This window comes from Ostrinia nubilalis, chromosome 12 (genome assembly GCF_963855985.1).
Source record: "Ostrinia nubilalis chromosome 12, ilOstNubi1.1, whole genome shotgun sequence".
Classification (NCBI taxonomy): domain Eukaryota; kingdom Metazoa; phylum Arthropoda; class Insecta; order Lepidoptera; family Crambidae; genus Ostrinia; species Ostrinia nubilalis.
This window is the reverse complement of record NC_087099.1, coordinates 13440928-13458850: the sequence shown is the minus strand read 5'-3', so window position 1 is coordinate 13458850 and position 17923 is coordinate 13440928. Positions and strand designations below refer to the sequence as shown.

Genomic DNA, 17923 nt, shown 5'->3' with positions numbered 1-17923 from the left:
AGCATTATTTTCTTTTCAGACGGCCTGGGCTTTATTACCATTGTAGGTGACCGGCGTCTCCTCATGGCCCATGGGTATACGTTCTCTCAAACGGCTCCACTGTACTGGTACTGCTCCAGGAAGAAGAAAGGCTGCAAGGCGAGGGTAGCCTTGACTCCAGATGAGAAAGAAGTGGCGTCTTGCGACTTAAGACATGACCATGATCCTCCTGTTTACGAACTCCTTGAAAATGGGCAGTATAAAAAGATTCGTAGTTAAGATGCGATGTATAGCTACTAGTACTACAGCACATCATGCTAAAGATGTGTCATTTTATTTCCTTGAGTAGTGGCTTCAAAAAAGTATTTTGTATTGTTTTTATAAAATAATTAGGTATTTATAAGCCGAAGTTAGGCTCTGGTTGTAAATCATGGTGTAGGTAGGTATGTGTAAATGAAATATTTCACTTTTTTTACGTATTTATTTGACATTCTGTTCGATTGTTTTTTTTTTTACTTTTATTATTTTCTCTTTATTTACTTTACTTCTTAATTTTAAATATTTTTTTACAATGTAAATTATCAAAAAAATAAAATAAAAATACATTAAAAAAAGACTTATTATTATTTTAGAATTGTTTTAAATTCGCAATATTTTTTAAATGCCGGTATTAAAAGTAAAGTAAAAAGTAAAGTAAAAAATGTTTTATTTGACAAACAGAGCAACATTACATATATTACAAAAAGAAGAAACATTGTGCCCTGCTGTCAAATAGGGGCCCGCTCAGCATTAATCGGGGCATGCCGTGGGCATGCCTCGACACCGATTTTCAGCGGGTCCCTTGACGTTGCTGCGCCCTACCGCCGAAGGAGAAGCACTCCGTAAAGTGCCTGTCCGTCGGCGGGAACCGCAATAAGGGGGCGGCGAAAATGTACACCCATAAAAAACAAACACAAAAATAATAAAAACAAAACAACAAATCAACAAAACCAACATTTATGCAATCCACGACAAATCAGGGTTTTTACATTAATGTTATCCACGGGTCGAAACCAAGTGGATTGTATTGGTATGAAGTTAATTACTTACTATTCGTTGCAGGTGGAGCGCGCGTCGGCCAAAAATTTCCAGGTAATTCTACATGTATTCAATATTACAGCTTTCTGCATTACGTGATAGGTGTTATTTTTTAATTTCAGAATGTCTAGGTTCTTTATTAAGGATTTGGGTATTACGCCTGTTGCCGATAATACTATGGGGATTATATGAACTGATTTTACTTTCCACTGTATTTTTAGTTGTAGTATGGCTAGATCTGTATACAGGGTGGAAACGATAAGTGATCTCACTCGATTATTTGTAAACTATACAAGATATCGAAAAACTGGTTACTGATCCTGAAAGTACTTGACGAGTTCTTTCAAACGGTACTAATAATAGGTTACAGAATAAACTGGAACTATCCGAAAATTCAATGTTTCCAGCTTCCATACATTTGGTAAAGTTACATAATATTAAAAACTACACAAGATATCGCAAAACTAGTTACTAATCCTAAAAGTGCTTCACGAGCTCTATCCAACGGCAGGCCTGGCTCACTCCGCGCGGTACATCCGATAATTGATGGTTAAACAAACTTACCTTGTGATGTTTGACCATAATTATACGAGGCGTTGCATCCGAAGAGATTTATATAATTCACTATGTATTCCGCTCTTCAATGTACCGGGCACCAAGCACAACTTTAGAGATATAAAATAAAATAAAGGATTCGTATTGACTCCCGTAGTTACTAGTACCATTTTCTGCCGCTGCACGCGCTGGTGGCGCGCGCGCGCCGCTAGAACCGTCATTACTTTAGAGACAAATTTTGCAATGATGCGTCATGGGTGTTTTGCGCTAACGAAAAACTGGGTTAGTATCTGTACTTCAACAAGGGTGGGTTATAAATCTCTTCGGATGCAACGCCTCGTATAATTATGGTCAAACATCACAAGGTAAGTTTGTTTAACCATCAATTATACTACGTCGTTGCATCCTCGAGATTTATATAATTCACTATGTAGGATGTTTAGAGCTCTTGCAAAATTTAAATAGTAAATAAAATGTCTACAATAAAGTCCTTCTATTTTATTGCAAAACACAAGGGACGACTACATTAATTAACAAAGTAATCTAAACTTAGATAGGATAATTAGTTTTGCTAACAATCATCACATACTATCATATACTGCTTCTGCAAAGGCGCTCTCATTGGGCGAATTTAAAGGCTGATTATAGAATTTGGCAAAGACTAGACTATTTCCAGACCAACCTGCACATCTTTTAATGAGATCTATCGATACTCCGTGGCGATGAGCTGCCGAGGTCGACGCATGTCGCGTGCTGTGTGCTGAAAACACTTCTATATTGACCCCACTTTCATTCATGATTTCTTTAATCCACCTGCTAATAGTGGATGAACTTGCGTTTTGAAAAGGTTTTCGGGTTGTCAAAAATAGTCTGTCTGAATTTAATGATGAACGTAAATTACGCGTAGCTTCTAAATACGAAGAGAGCGTCTTTGCCGGACAGATTTGTATCTTATTTGGAAAAAATGGAATAATCAGTCTAGGCATAGGGCGTCCAGGTTTTGATGTTTTTATGAAATCATCGATAACAATTTCGATGTATGAGTCATACGTTCTTATATTTGAAACTCTAATGAGTGACAGTGTCTGAACTCGTTGTCCTGATGACAAAGCGAGCAACACTGCCAGCTTTTTAGTAATCTGACCTAATAACAAATCTTCATTTGGAAACTGATTTGAGACAAAATCTAATATTATATTTGGATCCCATGTAGTTTGATATTTAGGAAAACTAGGTCTGGATCGAAAAACTCCCTTTAAAAATCGAGTAACTATTTCATTCTTACCAAAATTATTTCCAAATATTAAAGCTAACGCTGAACGATAGGAATTTAAGCTAGAGTAGCTGGCACCGTTATTATATTCGTTTGTTAGGAACTCCATTACCATTGGTATATTATTAAGAAGTGGATCACCGTTTCTAGATAGGCAATAAAGCCACCATTTCTTTAAGGCAACATTATATTGCTTAAGAGAGTTTTCCGATAAAGACCCGATCATGATGTCTATTGTTCCTGGGTGCAGTGAATGTCGTGAAAATGCTGACCTGATAACAGACATGATACCAGGGTAAGAGTTCTCCATCGTGGGTGAGGTTCTCTGTAAGGAGATAGTAATAAATTACGATCAGGATGAAGGTATATCGGATCTCTACACATCAAGGATTGGAATAAAGGATACCATGGTTGACTTATCCAGTAAGGCACTACCATGATTCCAGTCGCTCTTTCGTTAATTATCTTTCGAAGGCATTTCAGTATGAGAGAGAAGGGAGGAAAAGAGTAAAAGAAATATGGGCTCCAGTCAACAGTAAAAGCGTCTACATTAAAAGCTAATGGATCTCTTTTCCATGATATATATCTTTTGCATTTAGAATTTAAACGAGTTGCAAAAAGATCTATATCAGGTACTCCATACTTCTCAACAATACTATGGAATGCTGTAGATGATAAACTCCATTCTGTATCAATATTCGTCCGTCTGGACTCTTCGTCAGCCTCGACATTATCTTTGGATTTAATATATGACGCAAAGATATACAATTGCCTCTCCTCACACCATTTCCTGTAACGCCCCTGGGTCTGCGGGTGTCTATGGGCGACGGTAATCACTTACCATCAGGTGATCCGTCTGCTCGTTTGCCTCCTATCACATAAAAAAAAAAAAAAAAAAAAAAAAAAAAAAAATACGACGTGTAATTTCATTTAAGTGGGTGTATTGAATCCCACCCATCCTGTTAATGTAAGAGATGGCAACTGTATTATCAATTCTTAATAAAATTTCGCAATCACGCATATCCTTTGCAAAACACTGCAGGCCTATGAAGGCTGCCTTTAACTCCAACAGGTTAATATGATATTTGGACTCGGTTGAATCCCAGAAACCGTTTGACCTTTCGCCATTGCACATCACACCCCATCCGGTTAAGGATGCATCAGAGTAAATTTCTAGTGAGTATTTACCGCTGCGAATTGAATTTGTAGCCATCATTATGTGTTGTTCCCACCAAATAAGATCGCTAGTTACAACGTTTCGAAGTTTCATTTTGCAATCGTAATTGTCATTACATTTTTTTAATGCTAAATACTTTTCTCTTTCAAGAACCTTAGTATACATCCATCCATATGCTATAGCAGGACACGCAGCGGTAAGTACCCCTAGAAATTTGGCAAAATCTCTAATGATGATAATCTCCTTCTTGACAATGTCCAAAGTGAAATTTAATATTTTATTTCGTTTTTCAATAGGAATCCCTATGGTCATATTAACAGAATTAAGCTCAAAACCTAGGAACTGTCGGCATTGACTCGGGACTAATCGACTTTTTTCATGATTGATAACGAATCCCAGATTGATCAATAAATTAACTGTCTCGGTAACGCAATTTAAGCAATCCGTATAAGAATTTCCGAGGCAAAGAAAATCGTCCAAATAGTTTACAATAAGGAAACCTTTATTTCTGAGATAACTAACGACTGGTTTGAGTAATTTAGTAAAAATGTATGGAGCTGACGAGAGTCCAAACGGTAGACACTGAAACTCGAACGTTTTTTGGTCAAATTTAAACCTCAAATATTTTTTGGACGAATCGTGCATATTTATAAGAAAGTATGCATCCTTGAGGTCTACACTAGCCATAAAACAGTTTTGCGACATCAGCTTAGTGGCCGTGCGATAATCTTCCATCTTAAAATGGTGAGTATCTACAAATTTATTGAAGCTTTTAAGATTAAGGATAAATCTATATTTTCCATCTGATTTATTTATGAGAAATATTTTAGACAAAAATTGATTTGGCTCATTATCGCATGGCTTCACTGCGCCGATTTCGCATAATTTTTCTATTTCTTTACGTAAATTTTGTTTTTCCAGATCCGAGAAATTCGAATTACTTGGTATAACCGTTTGTAAAACAGGTTTGTTTAAGGGTATTTTATACCCAGATATAACATTCAAAATAACTGGATCATTTGTTATAGACTTCCAATTAGGTACGAAGTATTTCAATCTACCTGAGTGAGGTAATACCTCTATTGGGTTTTGGACGGCGGTCTCGACCGGGACTTCGACGAATCCTGGTAGCGATCTGTCGCTGGAACAGATTTCTTCGTCGATCGGTAAGCTGGTTGGCTCCTGGCCCCACCCCGCCGGTTTCCACGTTGGGCCTGACGAGGTGGGCCTCTCCAGTTTCCCAGTTGAACGGTAGGCTTCTTAGTTGTTCCTGTGTCAGGTGTAGGAGTCTTCTTTATCTGGAGTCCAGATTTTTCGGCAGATTTAGATGCTTTGATTTTATCCGCAAGATTTTCTCCAAAAAGGAGTGAATCTCTTTGTACGTCATGAATGATATCGAGGAATTTCTTGTCCAAAGTGTATGTAATAAGTTTCCTTCTATTGAGGGTATTTTCGAAATGTAAATCCAGTAAAATCTGATTTGTTTCCGATAATCTCCTGATGATTTCCATTTTCTCCATATCTTTCTCGATCAGGCATGACGTCAAAGTAGTCAAGGCGGAAATGCCAAGTCCGAGGTAGTTTTGGGCTTTCTCTAGACGTTTGTCACGGTTTCTGGTCGATTCTGGCAATACCGACGCGATTTCAGGGTTCAACTTCGGCGCTTTGACCAGCTGAATGTTTTCAGGCACTAAAATCTTCTCCGTGAGCTCTTTCTTTTGATCTTTATTCAGGCCTTCACATATGATACGTCCCCAACGTTTAGAGACTTCCTCTTGAATTTTCGGACCGAAAACCTCTTGTTTTCCTTTGGGATTACCCAGTGCTTCCAATATATCAACTGGTAAACATGGATTCGGATCACTAATACCTTCTGATGGAACCGTATTACTAGCTCCCGGTGTAACAGGGGCACCCCCAGTTATCGATGTAGTTTCTGGTAATGTAAGTCCCGTTGGTGGGGCTTCATTGTGCACATCCACCCTATGAACAGATGATCTAACAGGGGTTTGAGAATTAAATTCATCAGAATCTATGTCAACCAAATTTGGACTGTCTTCCTCATGATGAGAGTCCTCAGAGCACCAGTTACTCTGGCTGCGGCCTGTGTAACAAGCAAAGGTCATGATCGCATCATGACACCAAATTGCTTCATAGAATATTTAAGTCAGACCGTGATCGCATCACGGTACTAAATGACTCAACATGACTACGATCGCATCGCAGTACTAAAATGTGTACGACTATGATCGCATCATAGTACCAAGACACAATTGTTGCAAAAGTTCACAAAAAAAATCTTACTTTAAATCGGCAATCATACCCAGGTACGGTCACAGTCATATTGGTAATGCAGTGGTTATTGATACGTAGATACATATAAACGTAAAATAATATTTTAATGGATTTGATGCTATGATGCCCGCACAAAACAAGCGAATGACGGTTCTAGCGGCGCGCGCGCGCCACCAGCGCGTGCAGCGGCAGAAAATGGTACTAGTAACTACGGGAGTCAGTACGAATCCTTTATTTTATTTTATATCTCTAAAGTTGTGCTTGGTGCCCGGTACATTGAAGAGCGGACTACATAGTGAATTATATAAATCTCGAGGATGCAACGACGTAGTATAATTACCTACAGCGAAGCGCCCCGCCGGCGGGTATTATATCAGTCGAGTGTCACGCGCGCGCCCGTCAGGACGCTGCTGGCGTGCGTTGTAGTACCTAATTCTATGATCGAAGTATTATTTAAAAAATATTTCACCCCCATGGGTGGAAAATTGGGGATGAACTTTTTTATAATATACATTAAGAATATGGTCTCAATGTACTGCCTACCTTCAGTGGTAACTAGGGCATGCAATTCGGATATCCGGATATCCATATTATTCGGATATTCGCCACATTTATTATTCGAATAGCATCTATATAATTATTCGGTCTTTTCGAACAATACGAATACGCCTTTCCTATTAAAAACTTGTAAAAATATCTGACCGCAAACTACTTAATAAAACTTAAAACTATTAAAACTGCAGGCAAGAAGTTAGCGGTAAGGTTAGATGAATGGACAAGTGCGCGCAATCGCAGATATCCCTTCAAGTGCCAACCAATATTCGCCAAAAAGGTAAAAGTGCCAGACATATGGTTTCCGATGGTGCTAGTGTTATGGTGTAGTTATCTCCTGTTGTAATGAGATTTTTCGTTTGTAGTAAATCAGCAGGAGTCCAGTGAGTCAGACACAGTGGTCATGGTTTCTCAACTGTCCTGGAATCTACTAAGGAGACTCTTGACACTAGCTCTTTGCAGTCTGCTGAATAGGAAGCCTTCAATGGTCATGAGTTGTTGGTCTGATGAATTTGGATGATTTGAAAGTTTATCCTTGTAGCGGAGTGTGTGGCTCTTTATTTCCTGAGATGAGCCTGTTGCTAATAATGGGATTTGGTAAATCAAACGTATGGCTTTTGCCTGGAAGCGCTCCATTATGTCGAGATTGGAGTTGGCAGCTGTTCCCCACAGCTGTATCCCGTAGGTCCAGATAGGTTTGTAGACCATCATTTTGCTACTGGTGTTCAGCTGTGACTGGCCTCCGACAAGCCACATCATGTTTCTTAGTTTTGCATCTAGGTGCTTCCTCTTTGTCCATAATATATGCTTTCTCCAGGTTAGCCTGCGGTCCAAGTGCAAGCCCAGATACCTAACGTCCTCAGCGGCTCAGCCTGAGGTATTTGGATACCATTAAGTTTAACCGGTGGGCAGGAGGAGTTTCTTCTGAGAGTGAAGGTTACATGAACATGCACAGATTTGTCTCCGTTCACTTTAATATGCCATGAATGGTACCGTTTCTCCATTTCCATCAGGCTTTTCTGGAGATAGAATGAGGCCGTGACTGGATCGTCGTGTGTTGCCATTGTTACAGTGTCGTCAGCAAAGGTTCCTGTGAATGTATTTGCAGTTGTTGGTAGGTCTGCGGTGAACAATAGGTATAGCACGGGCCCCAAGACACTACCCTGGGGTATACCGGACGTTATGTTGCATAGGGCAGAACAAGAGTCTCCAGATCTGTCTTTCAAATACGACCTAAGAATTTCGTAGAACGGGCATGGGAGGTTCTGTTTCAGTTTGTACAAGAGCCCTTTATGCCAGACCTTGTCAAAGGCTTGACTTATGTCCAAGAACGCAGCTGAGCAGTAGCGTTTCTTTTCTAGTGCTTCTGAGATAAGGTTTATGGTTCTATAGACCTATTCAGTTGTGGAGTGTCTTTCCCGGAAACCAAATTGGTGTTCAGGTATCAGATCACCGATCTGGGGCTTCAACAGTATTTTTTCAAATATCTTCGACTGCAGCGTTTTTTTTTTCAAGTAGTTATTGAAGTAGATGATTGTATTACGCAAATTGATCCAAATTAAAATGATTAGGTATAGACAAAAAAGTGTTTCTTTTAATTTACATTATTTTGAAAATAGCAGTATTCGAAAAAATCGTTTTATCCGAAGTATTCGAATACCATAAATTTTAGTATTCGAAATATTCGAATACCAATATCGAACGAATAATGCATGCCCTAGTGGTAACATCAAGGTAATAATTAGTTAACTAAAAAGCAAGAAATAAGTTAAATTTTATAAAAAAAAAAATAAAACCGACTCCAAAAAACCTACACTAAAAAGTAGAATAATAATTACTAATTACCTACTTATTTATTAGGACGAATTATTAATATTTATGTAGGTATACCATGATTGATACTTCTGGAGTCGGTGCCAAGATTATGAAACATGTAAAGTTTGCCTGCACCGACTCCAAAAGTATCAATCATGGTATACCTACATAAATATTAATAATTCGTCCTAATAAATAAGTAGGTAATTAGTAATTATTATTCTACTTTTTAGTGTAGGTTTTTTGGAGTCGGTTTTATTTTTTTTTTATAAAATTTAACTTATTTCTTGCTTTTTAGTTAACTAATTATTACCTTGATGTTACCACTGAAGGTAGGCAGTACATTGAGACCATATTCTTAATGTATATTATAAAAAAGTTCATCCCCAATTTTCCACCCATGGGGGTGAAATATTTTCTTCAAATTCGCATGAAACCACCCTTTTGATAATACCTATTCAACAAAAAAGTAATCGTTCTAATTGGTTTATAATCGGCGGAGATATTGCGTATAAAAAAGTTCATCCCCAATTTTCCACCCTTGGGGGTTGTTTTTTTATTATTAAATTTAAATGGGACCACCCTTGAGGTATTACCTATACGCTGAAAAAAGATTTGTTCAAATCGGTTCATAATTGGCGGAGTTATCGCGTAACAAACATAGAAAAAAAAAAAAAAAAAAAAAAACATACGGGTCGAATTGAGAACCTCCTCCTTTTTTTGAAGTCGGTTGAAAATGGACATAAAGAGAAAGAAATATTATGCGGCGTTCGGGTGTTTAAATTCGAAAAGAAATCTAGCGGATTTATCTTTTTTTTCGCTTCCCAAAGATGCTGAAAGGTATGTTGGCCATGTAGGTAATCAATAATTCTTAGGATAGTATAGGAACCTAACCTACCATGACTACTGCTCAGAATGCGTTCGTTCGTTTCAGCCAAATGACGTCCACTGCTGGACAAAGGCCTCTCCCAAGGTTTTCCATAATGAATGCGTACTTACATACATACGTGTCATGAGGTACGTACCTCATGACATAAGTAGATTAATTATTTTTTTCACTAGACAGCAACCCTAACAGCGTAAGAAGAGTTCAGAGGCACGCGATAGAAAGAGACAAAACTTGTAGGTGAATAAAATTGTAGGTACGTAGTGCTGTGCGAGCTGAATTCCACTGTATCGCGTCGCAGCAAGACTCGCATTTATTTAAATCGTCTTGCGGAGTAATCCTTCTGTACCTGTACTATTACTTATTCTGTGCCAACGGTATCAACAATGGCTTACAAAATAAATTGGATCTATCCAAAAATTCAATGTTTCCATCTTCCATACATTTAGTACTATCACAGTCATGGCACTCATCTCAAGAGATGATCTTGATAATATTATAGCAAGTAAAGCCTAAAACTTATGTTTTCCACAAATAATTTCAAATAAGATGCAAGTTACGAGTTTATTTAACCGACTTTTTAAGTTTATTATTTAACAAAAAATAAATTACACTTCTAATATTGTGTGGTTGGCATACATTTAGTATGGAAGCTGGAAACATTGAATTTTCGGATAGTTTCAGTTTATTCTGCAACCTATTATTGGTACCATTTGAAAGAGCTCGTGAAGCACTTTCAGGATCAGTAACCATTTTTTCAATACCTTGTATAGTTTAGAAATAATCGAGTGAGATCACTTATCGTTTCCACCCTGTATTTTGTGAGCTTCTCATTATTATTATAACGATACTTTCTGTTTATGTCCTAGTAAAAATTCATGAAACAAGATTTGGCTTTATTTTTTGTTATTAGTAACGGTTTGCGACGTATTAAAGTATAAGACTGCCTCTCACTTAACATCAGGTGGCTTTGCGGTCAAGTTTTCCTCGTTTGCCTCCTGCCTGACCCATAATTAAAAAAAAGTGCCTGTCTGGTTCTGCTAAAAAAAAACAAGTTACCTAAGCATTAAGTTTTTGCTTCCAGATGGCGTGGGTTTTATCACCATTGTAGGTAACAGGCGTCTTCTCATGGCCCATGGATATACCTTCTCCCAGACAGCCCTGAACTACTGGTACTGCTCCAAGAAACACAAAGGCTGCAAGGCGAGGGTCAGCCTGACTGCGGACGAGAAAGAAGTGGCGTCCTGCTGCTTTGAACATGACCATCCCCCGCCTGTGTACAAACGCCTTCAAAGTGGGCTGTATAAAAAGATGTCCAGTTAAGACGAACAAGATGATAATGACGAATCTGGCGCAGCGACCCAAAGTGAGTCTTAGCCTCCGATAGCTAGCAATAACGCCCGTATTCACAAACATTACTATGAGGTCTCACAGTGCGCAATGCGCCATGATAATGATTGAATAAGAATTTTTTAAAGTATTTTCCTTTTATTTATTTTTCTTTCTTCCCTTCTTCTAAATAAACGACTTTCAAGTGAATGTGACGATTTTTTTTTGTATATTTCTCAATCTGTTTTTGTTGTACTAACAACAACATAATATCAAGCGAAACACTGGGTTCTTATCTCATTATAATACAAGCTATTTTGTGTTGTGTATAGTCTGATGTAGGGTAATCAATAAAAGGAAATTGTTAATCTTTTTTACAGATACAGAAGTGAAATTTATTCAGTTATCAAAGAAAAAACGCCTGCTGATGGCCAACAAGTATACCTTTGCTCAAACGTCTGCGAGACACTGGTACTGCTCCAAGAGGCTGAAAGGCTGTGAAGCGAGGATCTTCCTCAACAAAGACGAGACTGAGGTGGTGTACAGCAAAAATGACCATAACCATAAACCCCCAGTGTATTGTCAGATGAATTCTGGTTACTACATGAAGATTACCAGTTGATTAAAAAAATAATATTTTTTTCATTTACATTTTGAATTGCATGCGATATGATAGGGCTTGCCTATAAGAAAACATTTTTCATGTTCAATGAGATAAATAAAATAAAAACTTTACAAAATTAAATGTTTTTAATTTTTTTGTCGCCTTACTTACCCTTTAGTTTTTGTTTCTCCAATAAATGTTGTATTATAAGGTTCATAGTCGTTCGTTTTGTGGAAGATTTTATCTGTAGCTATGACTGTAAAATTCAAAGAACATCAGCTAACATTTCTAAAATTTTCAGAATATTGTGCTGATGCAATCATGGCCATGTCGACACCACGGGGCAACGTGATCCAACTGGGAGGCTACACCTATTCCTTCGTCAACCGCACCAGCAATTACCTCAGGTGCTCGAAGAAGATGCGAGGAAAATGCCCAGCCAGGATCAAGATCGATGAGAAAGGATATATACTTTTTGCTGACACCGCGCATAATCATCCACCACCTGACCATATTTATATTAACTGACCAGTCAGTTCTTCAAAAAATAGGGATAGGATAGGGTCAGATCCCACTGTCATTATGTGTCACACTTTCTCTAATTTACAGTTGTTCGACACTAAACCGTCCTAGCTTTGACATTGTCAGAAGGGCGCTACTATCAATACTTAGGTTTTTAGTTAAAATTTTTACCATTTGACGTTTCAGAAGCGTTCAACTATAACTGTCATTTCTTCATCATCAAAACTATAGTTTCTATCGCCAGATAGCTTTCATCTGTCTCAAATACAAAATCTTTAAGTGGCTTTAATGTCAATTTTATCTCACTGATAAAAATTATCTGACGATCGAAAAATAGATTAGGTACCTACGGGTCATTTATTACCTAATTGTTGTATAGGTCTGTAAAGCAGGCATTGTCGTAATTTGTATTATATAATAAGTAGTAGTTGTGGTAACTCATTGACATTGTACAAGTATGATCGTGAAAACTTGTTTTTCGTGTTGAATAAAATTAGCTTGGTAGGTAAATTAAGTTTGCGTAAATATTTTTTGGTTTCAATTCCAGCTTTTGCACTTTCACTTTTTTTAAATAATAACAACCCCTGTATTTAGATTTTATAAACATTTATAGGATTGGCGGAATGCGCATGTTTTAATTCTTAAGGCATTAAATAAATTAAATTATTATTGATGTTTTATTTTACCCTAGCAAAATGTATTCTTATGAATGTGGAGCTCAACTAATCCTGAAATATCACGGGAAAGTCTTGAAGGTCCTCGGGGAACATAACCACGAATATCCCTGGTAGGTAGATTAGCTAATGGACTTTATAAAAAAACGTTAATATTATTTTTGTTAGGTTCTTAATAAAGATAAAAACGTTGATAATGCTGTTTATTATTTTTAAACTTTTCCACTGCGAAAAGCTAAGCTATTGAGTGACTGGAATCTGCGCTGATGTCAATATCTTTTTTGAAAAAAGAAAAGAATAGAAATTTTTCTAAAAGAAGCTACGATAAAATCTTATCGAGGTTTATCAATTTTAGATGATAAGCCCATAATAATATTGTTTATTGTCTATAAGGTAAGAAAACGCGGCCAAATTCATTTTCCAAAAATACTGAGACGAAGAAAACATCAACTAATTGTTTAATAAGACGGTTGTTGTTATTTCTATCCATAAAAATATAGGAGAAATATCTACCAATGGCAGCATGAATTCTCTGGTGGGTCATAAAAAGCTTAATGGTTAAAATATCTATTCTAGAATCAGTTTGAGTTTCCTCTCTTCCACAGATCAATTTTTCCGTCTCAAAACTCTCTATGGTAAAAATATATTCTGGTTCCGAGGATACACCTATTCATATCTGGGAAAATCCAAATTTCTTCTGAGGTGTTCTAGAAAGTTCCGCGGTCAATGTGGAGCCACACTGAGAATAGACAAATATGACAATGTCATTAAAATAACAAATCAACATAACCACCCACCACCTCGAGGTATAGTCACAGACAAAGGGCTGTATATTCCATAGCATTTAAGAGATTTATGTGTACAAACTACAACCAAAGCCTGCGTGTAAATTCAAATTCAAATTTATTTATTTGCCAGAAACAGGCAACATAATGATGCAAGTGTGATAATAAATTAAAAGAAAATAAAGTTAAAAAAAATGGATTAAGAAGTTTTTTTACCTTTCTAATCCAATTTATTTCAGATAGTGTCATCCACGAAGACACGCTCCACCATTCGTCCTAATCGTTTATAGTTTAGTATGCAGGCTACCGCTAATGTTTGAGTGTTATCGGTACCACTAAGACTAGGCGCAGACCACCGATTTTTAGTTGGCCGCTAGTTGGGCCCGATTTTAATTTGTATGAAGAATCAGCCAAATCAAATCGGTGTAATGTGCGTACTTCCATATATTGCCCATACTGATCAACTGCCCGACTAAAATACCGGGCGAAGAAAAATCGATGGTCTGCGCCTAGGCTAAGAAGTGACCCGAAATCGATTAAGAAGTGAGCCACGTTTTAGAATGTACCTTGTTTTTATACGGCTATGGTGAGAAAATGAAAATGAAAATTATAAATATTTGCCAGATCAAGTTACAAAATAAAAGACAGATCTCCACACTAGGCATTGCCTGTCATGTGGAGGAAGGAATCACGATTTAGAAAGAAAAAAAAAAAAGGAAGTAGTATTTACAAGTAGTATTAGCACGACTAAGCAGAAGTGCAATATAAGGATACAATAAATCAAAAGATAGGAAAGGACATTAGGAATTGTTGAGTGTGTGCATATTCTGCTTGTATATAAAAGTGTAGATGTGTTGTGTGTGTGAAATAAACGATATTGTATTATAATTCTTATTGAGGTTACGTAACATTGTCATTAATTTTATTCCCAGATGAACTTCAGCGTCTTACAACATGCAATGGCAAAAATATCTTCTGGTACCGAGGATACACCTTTTCATGTCTGGGAAAATCCAAAACTCTTCTGCGGTGTTCTAGAGCGTTCCGCGGTCATTGCAAAGCCCAACTGAGAATAGACGAACATGACAATGTCATTAAAATAATGAATTACCATAATCACCCAGTACCTCAAGGTATCCTCACAGCCAATGGGCTGTATATACCATAGTATTTAAGATATAACTGTGTGTATTATGTTTGTTGTGTTGTGAATTAAAATTCTTTCACCAATAACATTAAAACAAAAGAAAGTAAATTTTAAAATGAATTAAAAAAATTTAATACTAGAGACCGGATTATATGCAACATAAAAAGCTTATTATATTGTACTTGTTGGAGAGTTAGTAATAAAAAGAGAGCAGAAAAACAAAATTAATCTAAAAAAGAAAGAATATTAAGTAGGTATAATTAAAATAAAATTTTATTATATTATGACACGTGTTACTTACTTCTATCCCAACAGTTACATTCGGTAGGTATTTATAAATACATAGATGGTTACTTTAAGTTGTCGTCGGTTCACCTTGGATGGATTTTCGCTGCATTTTCTGGTACGTGGCCTCCACTCCAGAACCTTGCTGGCCCATCGGCTGTCATTTATTTATTTATTATTCGTTCGTTCGTTTCAGCCGAATGACTTCCACTGCTGGACAAAGGCCTTCTCCAAGGTTTTCCACAATGAACGGTCCTGCGCTGCCCGCATCCTGGCTCTTCCCGCGACCTTCACCAGATCGTCGGTCCACCTAGTAAGAGGCCTGCCCACGCTACGTCTTATAATAATAATTAGGTTGCCAAAGTATTAACATTCTACGTACTATGTGCTCTGCCCATTGGCACTTCAGCTTACTAATCCGTCGGGCTATGTCAGGCCATTGCAGGCCGCTACCATCCGGGGGAGATAGAAATCATTGGAGGAGGCCTATGTTCAGCAGTGGACGTCCTGCTGCTGAAATGATGATGATGACTGTAACTAGTAACATTTGTATTCACTTTCAGACATCCTGTCGTTTTTGCCTACAAACAATGGTCAGTTTGTCATAATGTTCCAAAACTACACTTTTTCCTACCACGGCCCAACACGGCGATATCTGCGCTGCTCGAAGGGCTCGCAGGGCATCTGTGGAGTGAGGATCAGAGTGGATCCTGAGAGTGGAAAGGTCCTTCGAATTAAGGGGGTGCACAACCACATGCCACCGAAATACATAAGAAGTTTTGATGGATTTTATAAAAAACTTTAAACAAAATAAAAATAACAATATTGTTGATTTTGCCCGTCTTTATTTCAATGGTTTCCACAATGTGAGGCTGCATGTCATATTTGTGCCACTTGCCGTAATGTTTCAAAGTGCTGGTAAGAGATAAAAGATATCTGCACCTCAGGTTTTGAGCTTTTTGTAAGAATTAATATCTTAAACGCTTTATATCCTTTTTAATTTATTCGTAGCCTCAGATTACGTCTTCATACCATCTGGCCTGAAGAACAAATTGCTGATGCTGGCTGGTTACACCTTCGCCCAGAACCACTCGAAACGCCTCTGGTACTGCTCGCAGAAGAGAAAGGGATGCAGAGCGAAGGTCAACATGGACCAGTACGATCAGATCACATCGGCTGACAACAATCATAATCATGACCCTCCGAAATATCACGTTACGAGCTGCGGGCAATTCGTTAAAATGCGGGACTAATATGCTACTAGATGAAGAAATTGACGAGCGGGGTTTTGTTTCCCATACCTATATAAAATACCTATGTTCTATTGTACGTACGACTATATCAAACTAAAATCTCGACATTGGCAGAAATAAATGTCCCAGAAAGGAGGCTTGGCTGTCAATTATTACAATAATATGGCCGGGCAGAAATTGAAATGATGAATTTTAATTTCTGTGACGGGTCTGGGTGTTTTCTATACAGGGTGTCCCGTAATGTAACGTCAAGCCGGAACTGGGTGTTGAGGCAAGTTATGCTGGTTATCAAAAAAATATAAAAAAAAATCTATGTGGCATTTTGTCAAAATAATAGGCATTTAAAAAAAAAAACAAAAAATTCTACTCCCGGTGACGGTCTTTTTACTCGTATTGCCACAAATCTTCACTTTTTCCAATTTTTTTTTGTTATGTAACCCTGAATAATGCTTCTCTAAATTGTTATCAAAATTACAAAACCAGCTGCTCCAGCTTGAATGAAAAAAATACATTATTCCCAAAAAAATTTTCAAAATAAAAATTTTGCCTATTTTAAATTGACTGTACTGAAAAAAAATTGTACTACGCGAGTGTGGCAAGTGACGTCATAATTTGGCGCATTTAGTAAGGATTCCAAAATGGTATAACACTTGGTAAATTCTTGCTGTGATTGTCGTCAATTTTTGTTTTTTTTGGAAATAATCCTGTTTTTAACTTTATCTACCTTGGTTAAAAAATATTATTCTAATGTGCCCAAAATTCAAGTTTCCGTGACTGACCACCGTACAGTCAGTCACAGAAACTTTTGTCACCATGACAGTAATTAGTAGTTGACATACTGTGACAAAAGTCACCCGTGCGTGCGCGCCGGTACTACCTGCTCTGCCTGCACTTGTACTTGGTAACAGGGATAATAAGGATATGAAGTTTCGGTTATGGATACGGTTACGGATATTAGAATAATATTATACCAGTTTCGGTTACGGTCACGGATATGAAATCATTTCAGATTATCTGAAAGTTTCGGATAATTTCAGTTACGGAATTATTCGAATTTCAAAAATTTAGGTATAATTCAAATAGCAAGATGCTGCGTGACCCACATAGCTACTTTATGTACCAACTAAGACGACACCTATGTATGATAAAGGTAAAACAGGCTGGCATATTAGATGGGGCCAGGGAATGCCAAACAAGTTGGTAACAAATATTAAGATTTAAGATACAATTCCAAGACGGGCCGCAGACCGCTAACTGCAACCGCAAACTGCAAAACTATGAAATCGGCAGCGCGGCATTGCAGCTGCGGCGTGTATACTGCAGATTTCATAGAGTTTTGCAGTTTGGAATACTTGTAACCTTAGACTCCGCCTTTATCCGAAACTATCCGTAACTTTTGAATCAGTTTCGGTTACGGTTATGGATATTTTTTTATTTCGGATATCCGATAGTTTCGGTTATGGTTACGGATATCCATAACATCCCTGCTTGGTAAGATGGCCCTCTCCGTCCCGCTCATACCTTTTAAAATGGCTTCTCCACCTCACTTAAGCCAGAAACTTGAATTTTGGGCACATTAGAATAATAATTTTTAACCAAGGTAGATAAAGTTAAACGGGATTATTTCCAAAAAAAAACAAAAATTGTCGACAATCACAGCAAGAATTTACCAAGTGTTATACCATTTTGGAAACCTTACTAAATGCACCAAATTA

At 37.5% G+C, this 17923-nt stretch overlaps 1 long non-coding RNA gene across 1 annotated transcript; it reads left to right on the top strand.

The window, feature by feature from the left end:
• Positions 1-951: 951 nt before the first annotated feature.
• Positions 952-11642, top strand: LOC135076561 (uncharacterized). The gene is made up of 3 exons (XR_010258301.1): positions 952-1110; positions 10694-10975; positions 11319-11642. It is a non-coding gene; the product is annotated as an uncharacterized LOC135076561 (long non-coding RNA).
• Positions 11643-17923: the final 6281 nt, after the last annotated feature.